This window comes from Apteryx mantelli, unplaced genomic scaffold, assembly GCF_036417845.1.
Source record: "Apteryx mantelli isolate bAptMan1 unplaced genomic scaffold, bAptMan1.hap1 HAP1_SCAFFOLD_49, whole genome shotgun sequence".
In the NCBI taxonomy this organism is placed as follows: domain Eukaryota; kingdom Metazoa; phylum Chordata; class Aves; order Apterygiformes; family Apterygidae; genus Apteryx; species Apteryx mantelli.
In genome coordinates, this window is record NW_027118784.1 from 925,497 (window position 1) to 941,142 (window position 15,646).

Sequence of the window (15,646 nt, forward strand, 5' to 3'; positions counted from 1 at the left end):
TCTCCTTCCTCTGCTCTCCCTTAGCTGCCTCCCTTTCCTCCTCCTCCCTCTCGAAACCAGCCTCCATGAGACACCCGAGGGTTGTTCTGGGTCCTCCCTCGACCCGGCTCCCCTCTACACTCGGCAGAGAGGAAGTAAAGGAGCCAAGAATAGTTCTTTCTGTGCTCCTCGGGCTCTGGCTGCTGCGCTGCTGCCTTTTGTGGAGCTGGGTGCTCATCATCACAGTGCTGTTTGCTGAACTGATTCAACAAGCAGCATTAACTTGATAAACAAGTTTTGCAAGTGCTATTGCAGCATTAGTCAGCCAAGAAATTGCAGTGGTCTGCTTCCTTCCGGCACACCATGGAAGGGCAAACTTCAGAGGGGCCTCAGCTTAGTCCCTGTCTGCACGCATGGTAAGTATATGCAGTCAGTTATATGTGGAAATTGTGGTCATGCAATATGTACAGTAGAGACACCGCTTATATGCATGCATAAGTGATTTACACACATACCTGCAAAACTGAGTCTTTGCAAACAGAGGCCAGGTTTGGTTCTTAGAGTTGACTGGTTTATGTTTTTGTGAAGTAATTATACTGCAAATATGCAGTTCTGTTTCTATCTGAAGGACAAAGGCAGATGGAGATGTAGGTAGAATAGTGGATAAAAGAGATATTGTCAAGGTAGTTAGAACTGTAAGTGAATACACCCTGACAGCTGTCTCACTTTATAGATTTTGCTTCAGAGAGTCTGCCCATTGCCTGGGTGCAACTGGTCATTTCATGTTCGGTAGGGTACTGTATAATGCGTGTTGTACTGGGAACAGTTTGTATTACTGTTTCATTACAGCCTGTGCATGACAATTATTATAGTGCAACAGTGAATCTAGAGTGCTCAGTTTATCAGAAGCGCATGCATTTTATTTTGGGAGCTTGCATTATTACAAGCGGGGAAATCAGACAGACTTCTTTACATAGATTTAATGAAAAAATAGACCATGTTTCAAAGACTATAGCTATTGTATGTTTCCGGTTATTGTTATACTATCAGTTGTCAAGGATATTCTGAGGACTGTCTACACTAACTACACTGATACTACACTGATATATCTTCTGGAACAGTTTCTATTCCAGAGACATTTATATTATACGGACTCTTGAATTTCAGCACTGACTATGATTTTTATTGCGTGTAGGCAAGTAATCCAATTTCTTGCCAAAATGTCACAATTGTCAAATGGTGATAATAATGCCTATGTTGCGAGGATGATATGAGAAGTGAAATTCGTGTCTGAAGGAAAAGAACGTTTATGAGCAGCAAAACTCATTTTTTCCTACAGATATATATTCTACATTCTCCTACCTCAATATTCGCAGTTCCCTGATTCTCCCCACACAGCCCCAACTCCCACCTTATCCACACTTCTCCCCACACAACCCCAACTCCTGCCTGATTCCTTTTTGTACCTCTAAGCGTTATCAGCATCGGAGGCCTCAAAGCCTAAGGAATGTCCCAACAATCCCCTGCCTCCAAGCTTCCTTCCTGTCTGCAGGGGCTTTCTAAATTTTAAGTTTTCTTACCAGACCCCTCTCAAAAGTGAAGAGGTCTAGTAGCTCAGCAGTGTAGGGGATAACAACACCTCATACTTCTGTGTGTTTGAGAAACTACTGGCTACTCCAAACCAGCATTCCAGCTCAGGCTAGTTCAAAAATACAAATGCACCCATGGGCTTGTCACTAGCCCATCAAAACAGATCATTGTTGTGCTCATGTTCTGGCCTTTTCCTCACTTGCTCACACATTTAGATCTCTTGCATATACCCAATTATGAGGAACAGGGTTGGTAGAGCCTGAGTGCATAGGACTCATTTCCTTGTGAAAGCAATCTAAGGAAATTGCTGCATCTGAGGTAAGACTGCCTGACAATGTATTGCTCTTCTGATTACAGGTCACTTTCACCTCACAGAAGAGGAGTTCAGGAGATGAGAATTCCCAGAAGCAGACCACAGAGGCTGCAAAAGGTGAGAGACAAGATGACACACAGACGCAAGATACAAGTCTGTCTGCCATGGCTTTTAGCAGCAGTAGCTGTTCTACTGTATGGGGTTAAGGAAGTGGAAAGAGATGGATCTGTTCCAGGTTGTCCAGAGCAGCAGATGATCCAGTTGGTAGAGCCCACGAGGGAAAATAATCTGTGCTTGTCTTTATAAGCAGTATTGTTATGTTTTAGAAATAGGGAAAGAAAAGAACTGCCAAACTATTGGTGTTAGTGCTATTTCTTGTGGGGGGGGATCTTGTTACTATTGTTAAATATAGAAACCTTGCAATAAAGGTTGCAATAAATCTTTGGAGAAAGAATATATATTTAATATATAAATAACATTTTTACTTTTATATAATATTCAAAATCATAAAGTAAAGAAAGGAAACAAATTACAATCACAGCACATAAGAAGCAGCTGAAACACATTCAAATGTTCAAGACCGATCCACTTAATTATTGATCACTCAATTTGTTATTGTCATTTAGATGAGAATAGCTTAGATCTTAATCTTACCAGTGGATTAATGAGGAATCCATTAGAACAGGAAAGTGAAACTACAAGAGACTGCTATAGCCTCTTTCAAAATTTAATAAGTGAAAATTTAACAGCAGTGGCAAAATAGCCTATGTTTCTTAACAGGTATAAAGAGGATTTTATAATAATAATGAATTTAGTTCTATCAGCCAAACTTTGAGTTTGCTAAGGGCTTGTCTTACACTGTATCCATAAGGATACATAAGAGGCTTCCTAAAACCAAGAGTCTTTTCTAGACATAGATGATTTCAGCAAGTGTGTTGCCAGAAGGATTTATCACTGTATGGATTATTTCTACCTGAATACACAGAAACACCAGTTGGGTTTCAGTTAAAGTGTGTAGTCAGCAAGTTGATGGTCTCCCAAAATAAATATTAACATTTAAAAATATAATGTAGTAAGTTCACTAGTTAACTGAACATGGCCTCCTTTGAAAGCACACAAACATTGTCAAGTTTCAGAATCTTAGAGTATGATAGCTCTATTCTGCTTCCTCAGCTTCAAAAGAGCTTTGAATCTCTCTACCATTGATATGCATGATGCTTTGTTAACAAACCAGAGGATTTTGTTCTGTGGATGAATGCACATTCTTATGTAACAAGGCATAAAAACTAAAAAAATAGTTATTAATAATAGAATAATAGGCAAGACAAGGAACTAATTCTTTTAGATATTGGTGTACTAATTCAGGGAGAATAAGAGACATTGGAAGTCTTAAAATAAGATCAAAATGATGACTTCATTAGCATGAATAGTTCCATATAATTAATGTATAATTTAACCGAAAACTAGAATATTAATATGAGGATATTAATATATCCTTATTCAAATAAGGATAGGAAAAGGGAGGATGTTTTGTTTTGCTTTGTATAGCAAGAAAACATACATTGTTTTGGGGTGCAGAATATGTCGTAAATTAGACTTGCGACAATATACATGATAATAATGAAAGGAGAGAAGCACATCACAGCAAGGTGAGCTTACAGTCAGACCATGAAACCCAAGATAACAAGGTGGATGGTTATTTTAAGATCAACTAGCTGAAATGAAAAACTTAGTAGTAATAAGGCATTTTAACTACTTGGACATCTATTGGGAAAAGAGCATGGACTAGCCACAAGAATACGGCGAATTGGTCAATTTGTTTGGTTTTGTTACAGAGAATGCAGAAAACAACTAGAAATAAGGCTCTTAGTTCAGTTCTAACCAGTGAGGAAGAACCGGCTGAGAATGTGAAAGTGGGCAGTGTTTTGTGTGAGAGCATTTGCAAATGAGAGAGTTTGTTGTCCATAGAAAAGGAAGGAAAGATGACAGCTAAAAAAAAACCAGTTAGACTTCAGGAAAGCTTCAAAAAACTTAGGGAATTAATGGCTAAGATCTCATAGGAAGGAAGTCTTAGGAAATAAGGAGCTAAGAAGAGGGACAGTTCCTCAGAAAAATAATTCTAAGGGCACATTTATCCCAATTTTGAGTAGAATAGGGATAATAGTAAGGTTAGCTTGACCATGACATGAGCTCACTATTGACATTAAGCATGAGAAGAAAATATAAATCAAGATGGGTCAGACTACTAAGTATAAAGACTAAAAGACTAAAAAGATGTCATGAGAGGATTAAACTGTCAGGAGACATCAAAGATAACAAGAATTATTCTGTATTAGTAGTAAGAGAAAGACAGAGGAGAGGATTAATACCCTACTCAATAGAGAAGAAAATCTGTCAACAAATGATAAAGAAAGCTAAGTAATTGTTGCCTTTGTTTTATCAGACTTCATAAAAAGATCACCTGCAAGCAGATAGTTAGGACAGGTGATGCCAAAATCTTAGCCCAGAATGGGGAAAGAACAGATTAGGAGCACTCAGACCATTTGAAAACATCTGATTTATCTGAGTCTGATCAATATGATCCAAGGATAATTAAAGAATTGACTGAATTAATATCAGAACCATAAACAATTATATCTAATAGCTCTAGTAGGATGAATGAGATGCTGAAAAACAGAAGAAGCAGCTGTAAATTGCTCTTATTAAAGAGGGAGGCAGGAGCTGAGAAATACAGATTGGTCAATTTAATTAACTTCAATCCCCAGAAAAATTCTGGAACAATTAATCATAGAAACTATTATTAGCACCTAGGTGATAACCAGGGAACGAGAGCAATCAGCGTGGACATGTCATAAATCGTGCCAGATAACTTGATTTTTTTCCTCCAATAAAGAAGAGAATTTAGGGAAAGGACAGAAGCAGATGACCTGTTGTCCATGTGAGTGTCAAAAAACTAATTAAACTGACATTTTCATTAAAACATTAAAGAAATATGGTCTAGATAAATCTATTATAAGGGCTATACAGAACTGGCTGGATAGCCAGCAGTAGTTCACCCTCAGAAAGGAAGACTATATTGCTGGATTCCTAGAGTTTGTGTTTAGTCTGGTTCTGGTTGGTATTTTTTATTAACAATGTAGATGATGGAATCGAGAATATGGTTATTAATCTTGTAGGTGACACAAAGCTGAGGGTAACAGAATTAAATTTTAAAATAGTCTTTACAATTTTGAAAAATGCTGTTTAAGAAAATAACAAGGAACATATTCAATAAGAACAAGTTGCATCCTAGTTCAGCACTTCATACTCGTATAAGTCAGCTGGTATAAACCATCACTGCCTTTCCTCTTCCCCTTGCTACTCATTTTCTCTCACACCACCTTATGCTAGCATAAGCTTTTCTGGGGCTATGTGGTTGTCTGTATGAGAAAACTGATTCACACTACAATTATCATCTCGGAGTTAACTGTAATCTGGAGCACTTACCTGATCTATTTGATCCTACTTTGGGTTACGGCGATGGATGAGGTGACCTTGCTAGATGTCTTAACAGCCCTGTTTTTCTGTGATTATCCCCTCATTAAAAAGAAGGGGTATATTTGATATAAAATTGACATACCAATATGATTTTTTTTTTTTTGGCAACAGCACAATATTGTTGATTCTTGTTCAGATTGTGATCCACTGTAAATTCAAGAGATCTGTGTTCTCTGATCTTGATCTACTGGGTGGCTTAGTCACAGTTCCTTGATTTGCTCTGTTTCAGTTTCTTCAGCTTCTTTGAGAAGCACTTTGAAATCTGTGAAAAAGAATTGTTGACAGAACACTAAGCCATTGCTCTTTCCTGTTTGTTAACCATTTCTTCTCTTCCTTTCACTAAGTAATTTACGTTCTTTCTAAGATCCTTTGTAAACATATATATCGCATATGTCAATAGAAATGGTTGTCTAAAAGCAATAAATTCCTGTGACTAGGATGTTTGCACAAGAGCCTGAGGCTTGTTCTTGTATCTAACATGAGATTTATTTTTCTTTCTGTGAATTCTTAAAATATCAAAGTAGTGAAATCTAATGTTAATCCATCAAGAAATGCCAGGGCCCTGTGTGCACCAGTAGGCCTTAACTACCCTGAGCAGCTTTGTCTGGGACCTCTACCAGGGAGCTCTATTTAAGCTCTGGCCTGTGCCCCCAGTCCTCACCTACGTTGTGGGCAGCCCTGAACCCGTGCTCAGCCCTGTCCCCCAGTTGTTGACTGGACTTCCCTGACTGACCATGGACCTGACTTGTCACCTCTCGTTTCTCTGATGATCACTGGACTGTCAACAGAACCTGTCACTGTCGCCAGCCCTGTTCTGCTTGCCTGCCTCGGTGCTGTGGGACTGCACCCCTGTTGGCAAGGTCACTGCCCCTCTCTGTGCATGGTCACCCTTGGCTCCTGGATTGCTTCCCGTCGTAGAGCAGCCCCACTCTTGCTGACAATAAAAAGATTAAAAGTCAATTTATGTGAAATTGCTTCCACTCCAAAATAAAGCTGTATGTTCTTTTCTATTCCTAATACATCACTTGCAAATTCCCACTAACTTTCCTAAGTACAGAGGTAAAGGCAAAGCCTGAAGTCTTGCACATGGTAGATAACAGTCAATAACCATCAGAAGTTGAACTTCAAAGCAGAAGAACTGAAAGGCTAAAGGATATTTTCCTTAATTCTTATTCAGTAGAGCATTTAAGCACAGACTTATTTTCAGTCTGTCCTTAAATTCTCTGAATTTAAGTACATAAGTTAAGAGCTTTCCTCTGTCAACATCTAGCTATGTTTCTATACTTTAGAAATTTGATTCTATACATCAGTATGTAGTTACACCTATAGGTTTACTAGAAACTGTGCATCCTTCTTGTCATGTAAAAAAAAAATTTTTTTTTTAAACCCAACAAAATAAAATAATATTTTAAGCCTTGAAATGGTGAGGAGTAATGTTCCTCACAAATAATTATACTTACAGTTATAGGTGAATACATCAGCAAAGTTACATTAACAGTGAATCTATAATTTACCATGAAAGTTTTTTGCACAATGTAATAAAATTCTGATGTTTAGTTGTTTATTAGATTCTTTGAGCCGATGGGAAACTAGATTATTTGAAGTGTCAGGATGAATGTTTAATCCTTTATATATAATCCATGATGTCTCATACAAAATGGAAAAACAGATGACCACAGCTTTAGGAAAAAATCCATTAAATTGTGTGTACTAATGTTAAGACTTTTAAAAACAATAATCTGAGAGGGACTGCCATTTTCGTAATGGTTGGAGCTGGCCCCAACTGACAGGGCTCTGAGCACATTCCTCCCTTCCAGTTTTGTTGGCCAAGTTGAGGAGTTTAGCTAGCTGCTCCTTCACTGCTAAGAGCTGTTGTGAAGAAAGCTAGATGCAGGGGCCTGCACCGTCTTTCTTTTGTGAGCTGCTGTTTAAGCTGAAGCTTTATCACTGGCCCTCGGCTGTGCTACATCCTAGCTGTGCAGCAGCTATGTCTGTGCCCAGTCTCTTACCTCCTTGGTTCTGGCCCTGATCCGAACTCACTGGCTTGGCTTCCTGGCTTGACCTCAGACCCGTCTCGTCTGTGACTTGCTGGGTGATCGCTGGGCTACGACTGACCCTGGTCACTGTCTCCAGAGCTGATCCTGACCTGAACTTGCTGGCTCAGCACCGAACTCCTTAGAGATGAGGTCACTGCTGCCTACCTTGTTAGCACGCTCAGGTCCTGGCTCTCCATCCCTTGCAGAGCAGCCAGGCCTTGCTGTCCACTGATACCAATCCATTATATTGGAGCTGATGCATCTCTTCAAAGCCTCGTAAAAAAGGTGGTATTTATTCCTATTTGACGAAAGAGACATGAAGTGCAATGCGATTGTGTCTTATAGTTCTAAGTTCATATAAGAAGCCTGGGGCAATCAGGAGTTCTAACTGAACCAAAAAACCTTCCCACTTCATTGTATCGGTAACTCTGTTTCATTTTCTCCACTCTTCCTTTGTCTGTTCTTCTCCCACCTTTAATAAGCATTTCTTGGTCAGCCATGAGTGTTACAGTCTTGCAACATTGACCATGCACTGGAGACAAAGGTTTGTTTTGTTCCCTCAGCCCGGAACTTAGCATTTTTGTAGTTTCATGTGCTTGATCTGAATAGTGAGGAGTTTTGAATTCCTACTGGTACAAACATAGATACTCAGAAAGAAAGGGGAATTGCTTAACTGAGATAGGAAGGAAAGAGTGCAGCTGGATTGAAAGAAAAAGCAGTAATGAGGACAAGTTTTGCAAAAAGTTGTGATCAGATGCCTATTAAAGTACTGCTGTTTATTTAGAGGGATTTTTATTAAAAGAACATAAACATTATGTGCAGGATCTTTGATGGTCTGATGATCTTTGGAGGTGCATATGGAGTCAGAGTTAGACTCGGCAGCAAATTTATCATTCATATATGCTTAAAATGGAAGCTGGGTTGAGACTCCCCTTTAGCTGTCATTTCTTGTCTGAAGGATGGTATTTGGCACAGTATTGCCGTCTGGAGTATGCTTTGAGCAGTCAGAATGAGACTTGGAATAGCCACAGTGCTGTGATATGTGCTAATTTGTTACATCAAATTGAGAAACAGCCTTGAAACAGCCTGGACTGTGATGTGTGCTAATTGGTTACATCAAAGTAAGAAACAGCCTTGGAAACATCTGTGGGAACATCCTACATCCTGTGGTGGGGGCATGTACCCTGCCTGAGATAAGGGAGTTGAGATAGCAAAGCGGCAATGTTAGTTTAGATAGCCTAATATGGTGATGGCGTTGTCACACAACTGTGAAATATAGCACGACTTCGAAAGTTGTAAAATATATGCGTGACCTGAGGGTCACCACTCACAATGCAGAGGGCTGAAGAAGACCCCCTAGCAACAGCCGGCGCAACCGCAGAAGTTACAGGAAGTGCCACATGTACCTGGAGCTGGAATTGCATATAAGGAGACTGTGAGGGGGGGATTGCGCGCGCCGTTGGTGGAGCAGGAGATTCCCCCGGCCGCCCAGCGCTGTTTTGCTTACTTGTAACTTGCTCAATTATTTTATTAAATTGGAATTTATGCAACCCGGCCCGAGTGGTTGTCAATTTGTCGCGTTTACCTGTAACAATTTGGTGCCGTGACTCGGATACAGGCTTCCCTGGTTTCGGGACTCTGACTCAGGGGAGGCGCCCCATCCCATCTTCGGATGGCCCCTGAGTGGGTAGTTCCCCTACCAGAACCTGTATTTCCGAACCCTAAATCAGGACAAGTAAGCAAAAGAACTGCAGTACCCCGTAAACTTTGTGCACGAAGATCCGAACGAAGACTCAGGACTGAGTGAGTATATGTATGCGGTTCCGTTCGGTTGGGGTGGGATACCCGGAGCACGTGAGAAGTCCCCAGGGGAGTGCGGACCCTCCAGGAGAGGGGGTCCTTTTGTAACAGGGGACGGAGTGAGTGCGGACCCTCCATGAGGGTGATTGTGTAACAGGGGACCGAAACGGGGCACCCGTCGGCCGACTGGGCCGCCCGCTGCGAAGGGACAACCGTCCTAGCAGTTAAAGACTCGGGTGGTGTGAGTGCGGTCCCCTGCGGAAAGAAAGAGAGTGACTGGGGTGGGTGCTCCGGAAGATGGGACAGAAAAAGAGCAAGTCTTCTGATCCCATAGAGGGCTCTACGGTACAGTTACCAGATATACCGCCCGATAGCCCTTTAGGATTAATGATTAAGTATTGGAACGATAGGCCCTTCAGAAAAGGCAAAAGTCGAGAAAAAAAAAATGGTACATTACTGTATGCAAGTATGGGGTGGGAAGCAGATTAGAGGAGACCACCTTTATTGGCCAGTATACGGGTCTTTTGAAAATTGGATATGTCAGGCTCTAACTATATATGTGAATTCAAAGGAGCCCTTTAGTCCAGAAGAAAGTGAGTATGCTAGTTTATGGATAAGACCAGATACTCGGACCATGATATTTACCTTGAAAGAGAAGGGTTCGAGGAAGAAAAGCAAAACACTGGAGGAACTTCCCGTTTCTCCTCCCCCCTATATTCCCTCAGCTCCGGCTCAAAACCCAACACCAGCCCCTCCTCATAGCCCCTCTCCGACGACCCCAGACCGGGATCTAGACCCTCCTAGTTCCCCAGAAGAAACCCGAAGGGTCACGAGGAGTCAAACGAGGGGAGGTGGGCGACCTGATCAGCTGTACCCCTTGCGAGAACTCCCCATGGGAGGACCGCAGCCGGGGATGGGATTTGTGTCTGTGCCCCTGAGTTCAGGGGACGTACGGGATTTTAAGAAAGAAATGGGGAATTTATTAGAAGACACTTTAGGGGTGGCTGAGAAATTAGATCAGTTTTTAGGTCCAAGCCTTTATACATGGGAGGAATTACAATCCATCTTAAGCATATTATTTACAGCGGAAGAAAGGGAAATGATCCGTAGGGCTGGGATGCGGATTTGGGATCAACAACACCAACAAGGTCCCGCTGCAGATATTAAATGGCCCACCCAACGGCCGGACTGGGACAATCAGAATGCTGAGCATTGGACACATATGTCCGATCTGAGAGCCATAATAGTTCAGGGAATCAGGGAATCTGTTCCCAGGGGGCAAAATATTAATAAGGCCTTCATGGAACAACAAAAGAAGGATGAGACACCAACAGAGTGGCTCGAGAGACTTAGAAAAAAATCTGCAACTTTATTCTGGGGTAGACCCCAGTACCCCTGTGGGACAGGCTCTATTGAAAACACAGTTTGTAGCAAAGGCCTTTCCAGATATTAGAAGAAAGCTAGAGAAGTTAGACCAGAGGGGACTAAATTCTTTGTGGACGGATCCTCTCGCGTAGTTGAAGGGAAACGCAGATCAGGGTATGCTATTGTAGATGGAAAGTCTCTAGAGTTAATAGAATCAGGGCCCCTACACAAAACTTGGTCGGCCCAGGCTTGTGAATTGTATGCAGTTTTTAGAGCCTTAGAAATTTTAAAGGGCAAAATAGGGACTATATACACCGACTCTAAATATGCTTATGGAGTAGTACACACATTTGGGAAAATGTGGGAAGAAAGGGGACTGATTAATTCACAAGGGAAGAATTTAGTGCACGAAAAATTAATCAGAAAAACTTTAGAAGCTCTGAGGGGACCTCGGAGAATCGCAGTAGTACATGTTAGGGGCCATCAAAAAGGCACATTTTACCACATAAGGGGAAATAATCTAGCAGATGAAGAAGCAAAAAAAGCAGCTTTACACCTATTGTCTGAAGGAAAAGAGGGCCAAGATAAACTAGATACCAGGATGAGTTTTACTAAACAGGAAATAGATAAATTACGACAAATAGGAGCCATAGAAAAAGAAGGTAAATGGGTGCTGCCCGATGATAGAGAAATTGTATCCAAAGGCGTAGCTTGGAGAATCATGAAAGAATTCCACCGACAGACTCACTGGGGAGTGCAAGCATTAGTAGACCAGTTTGGAACTAAATATATGTGCATTGGAATATATGACATAGCAAAAAAAACTAGTGGGAGAATGTTTGACCTGTCAGAAGGTTAACAAGCAGCACCTCAGAAAAAAGGTCCCAGGGGGACGATCCATAGCCAGGAGACCATTTGAGAAAATACAGGTTGACTTTACAGAACTCCCAGAAGTGGGCAGGTATAAATACCTATTAGTTATAGTAGATCATTTAACTTACTTTGTAGAAGCTTTTCCCGTAGCCCGAGCAACTGCGAAATCGGTAACCAAGATATTGTTAGAAAATATCATACCCCGGTATGGGAATGTATTGGTCATAGACTCGGACAGGGGGCCACATTTTACATCCAAGGTCATTAAAGAAACATTAGATCCTTTAGGAATCAAGTGGGAGTATCACACTCCCTGGCATCCTCAAAGTTCAGGAAAGGTAGAAAGGATGAATGGGGAAATAAAAAAACAGTTAACAAAGCTAATGATGGAAACCCAGATGAATTGGATCAAGTGTTAACCCTTAGCTTTGTTGAATATACGAACTCAGCCCAGAACTGACACAGGAGTCTCCCCTTTTGAAATGTTATATGGGATGCCATATGATTTAGAAATACCAAAAGAACATCCTAAAGTAGAAGAGAGATTATTACAGAAATATATTACAGAGCTTATGAAGAGAAGACAAGAATTGATAAAGAAAGGACTAATAGCACAGAGACCTCCACTAGATGTAGCCATTCACCGAGTTAACCCTGGAGACAAGGTTTTAATTAAAACCTGGAAAAACTCATCCTTGACTCCCCGCTGGGAGGGACCTTTCCTTGTTTTGCTTACCACAGACACTGCTATTCGTACCGCAGAGCGAGGATGGACACATGCTAGCAGAATTAAAGGACCGATTTCAGAATCATCGTGGGAAGCCTTTGGAAACCCGGACAATTTAAAAGTAACCTTTAAGAAGAAACCTGGAAACCTCGATAAGTGAGACCACCTTTTGTAAAACCTAACATAGTATTTGTTATAACCCCACATTGTATTTGTTATCCCTTTGTGTGTTATGCATGTAGGGTTTGTAAAGGGAAGTAGTGGACTCATTGTTAGTACGGGTATCTCCCTAACGGCATTTGCCGCCCTTGTTACGACAAAATTGACTTATTGGACATTAAAAGATCTTAAGAAAAGATCGGTAGAACGGTGGGAAGCCTTTGTTAAAAGGAGTACAACCAGAGAAAGGTTGTACCCACGCCAACCACCCCAAATCACATAAGGCTAAAATTGAAAACACCAATTATAGGCGGACCGCGCCGTATGTTGAGTGTCACTCTTGGGAACTGGGAAGCCTTTAAAAAAATCTAAAAGGCTCATACAGGAGGTTCCCCTGAAGAATACGGCTGCTGCCGAGAAGACGGTACACCCTGCTGCTCTGAAGCAAAAGAGTAGGCAGGGGAGGCAGAGACGTATAGAACTTGTGGGGATCGAGGCCGATAAGCCACCTCCTAAGCAGGAATACCCAAAATTGTAAGACCCAGACTCTTTAAAGTCCCAGAGACACTTGGCATCACGGACCGCCCCTCCAAGGCATTAAGGGTTCGTAAAATATCCGTTGACCAAGCCATGGGTCCACTACTCCTCTGGAAGATGATTGTGCTGGGCTTATTAGGAAGACGAATCCAAGGGGAACATAATGTACACCAACCCTTTAAATGGTCATTAATGAGATGGGAAGATCAAACAGTGATCCAAGTACGAAGCGTACCCGGGAACCCTACATTCACACCTACCTTGTGTGAATTGGTACCCATTGAGCCATGTTTAAATCTAAAGGGGTTTTACTTTTGCCCTAGTTCTAATCCTGGGCGAGGATACTGTAACTACCCAAACTCTTATTATTGTGCTTATTGGGGATGTGAAACTATAGCCTCTGATTGGACAGCCGGCGCAGGATCAGATAAGTTTATTCAGACCCAGTGGGGACCCTATGGTTGTACACCCCCCAAACGAGACTCTTCTGGAGGTACGCGTCCGTCCTCCCATTCAGACTGTAAACATTTAATGATAAATATCACCCGTCCTGAAGATCCAGGGTGGTTTTTGGGAAAGACCTGGGGAGTCCGGTACTGGGAGCCCGGGACCGATAGGGGTGGATTGATTTTCATAAAGAAAGAAAGTGTGCAACCTGCTCCTCAAGCAATAGGGCCGAATCTAGCCGTTAAAGGAGCAAAATTAAGAATCAAACCAATGGCTGCGATAATGAATTTGACAAGTATTCCTATGAGCCACCCCACCCCGAAAGATACTGTTGTAATCTCAGAAAGTAAAGCCACAGAGGGGGTAGACAATCCTCTGTGGAAGATTGTACAGGCAACCTGCAAAGTATTAAATGCTACAACCCCTAGTATAACCACCCATTGCTGGTTATGCTACAACATAAGACCCCTTTTTATGAAGCAATAGGAGTAAATATGACATATACTGTGAGCAATGATCCCGGCTCACAGTGTCAATGGGAAGATAAGAAGAAGGGGTTGACCATGGAGCAAGTTACGGGAATGGGAATGTGTATTGGTAAAATACCAAAATCAAAGAAAAAGCTGTGTGGGTCTGTGACACTGCAAACCTACACCTCCGAAATTGGATGGATTATTCCCACCCAAAGAGCTAGGTGGATATGTTCAAAAACGGGCCTAACTCCCTGTGTCTCCCTAAGGGTACTTGGTGAGTCCCAAGAATATTGTATACAAATAGAGGTAGTTCCCAGGATCTTGTACCACCCAGAAAATGTGATGTACGACCATTGGGACACCCCTCATCCGGTCCGAGTAAAGAGAGAACCAATCACCGCAATTACCATAGCCACCTTACTGGGCCTAGGGGCAGTAGGAGCGGGAACTGGAATCTCCTCCTTAGTGGTGCAGCAGCAGAGCCTTAGCACCCTACGAGCAGCAGTGGATGAGGACTTAGAACGAATAGAAAAATCCATTACAGCCTTAGAAAAATCGTCGACATCACTATCAGAAGTAGTTTTACAGAACAGAAGAGGGATGGACCTCTTATTTTTGCAACAGGGAGGATTGTGTGCAGCCCTAGAAGAAGAATGTTGTTTTTACGCGGATCATACAGGAGTTGTCAGGGATACTATGGCGAAATTGAGAGAAGGCCTTGAAAAACGTAAAAAGGAAAGAGAAGCCCAGCAAGGGTGGTATGAGTCATGGTTCAGTCATTCTCCCTGGCTAACAACCTTATTGTCTACCATCGCGGGCCCATTGGCTTTACTAGTACTAGTGTTGACCTTTGGACCGTGTATAGTAAATAAAATAATTAACTTAGCAAAAAGCAGACTCGAAGCTGCCCACCTACTGTTGATAAGAAGTCAATATGAACAACTAAATGAAGATGAGAGTAAGCATAACCCTATGCTCTCCCTGGCACAGGAGGTTGTTGCTCGATTTGATGAACAAATTAGAAGGGACCAAAACAAAAAGGGGGGATTGTGATATGTGCTAATTTGTTACATCAAATTGAGAAACAGCCTTGAAACAGCCTGGACTGTGATGTGTGCTAATTGGTTACATCAAAGTAAGAAACAGCCTTGGAAACATCTGTGGGAACATCCTACATCCTGTGGTGGGGGCATGTACCCTGCCTGAGATAAGGGAGTTGAGATAGCAAAGCGGCAATGTTAGTTTAGATAGCCTAATATGGTGATGGCGTTGTCACACAACTGTGAAATATAGCACGACTTCGAAAGTTGTAAAATATATGCGTGACCTGAGGGTCACCCCTCACAATGCAGAGGGCTGAAGAAGACCCCCTAGCAACAGCCGGCGCAACCGCAGAAGTTACAGGAAGTGCCACATGTACCTGGAGCTGGAATTGCATATAAGGAGACTGTGAGGGGGGGATTGCGCGCGCCGTTGGTGGAGCAGGAGATTCCCCCGGCCGCCCAGCGCTGTTTTGCTTACTTGTAACTTGCTCAATTATTTTATTAAATTGGAATTTATGCAACCCGGCCCGAGTGGTTGTCAATTTGTCGCGTTTACCTGTAACAGTGCCAGTAGTTAACAGACTTGGGGCATGAATGTATTCAAGTCATGCCCACAGAAAGCAACAACTTTTCTACTGCTTAGGCCTGTAAGCCAGAAGGCTTGTTTCTGTAAAAAATAGAAGCTGGAGTGTCTTTGGCTTTCTAGTGACATCCTAATTCTTTCCACTTTGCACCTGGCCTTCCTGCTGTGCTCCTTGGAACCCGGG

General features: G+C 42.1%; 1 long non-coding RNA gene across 1 annotated transcript; it reads left to right on the top strand.

Moving 5' to 3' along the window:
* The first annotated feature begins 8,495 nt into the window (after positions 1 to 8,495).
* On the top strand, positions 8,496 to 15,400 carry LOC136996595 (uncharacterized). Its single transcript, XR_010887608.1, has 2 exons — positions 8,496 to 9,258; positions 12,235 to 15,400. It is a non-coding gene; the product is annotated as an uncharacterized lncRNA (long non-coding RNA).
* The last annotated feature ends 246 nt before the right edge of the window (positions 15,401 to 15,646 follow it).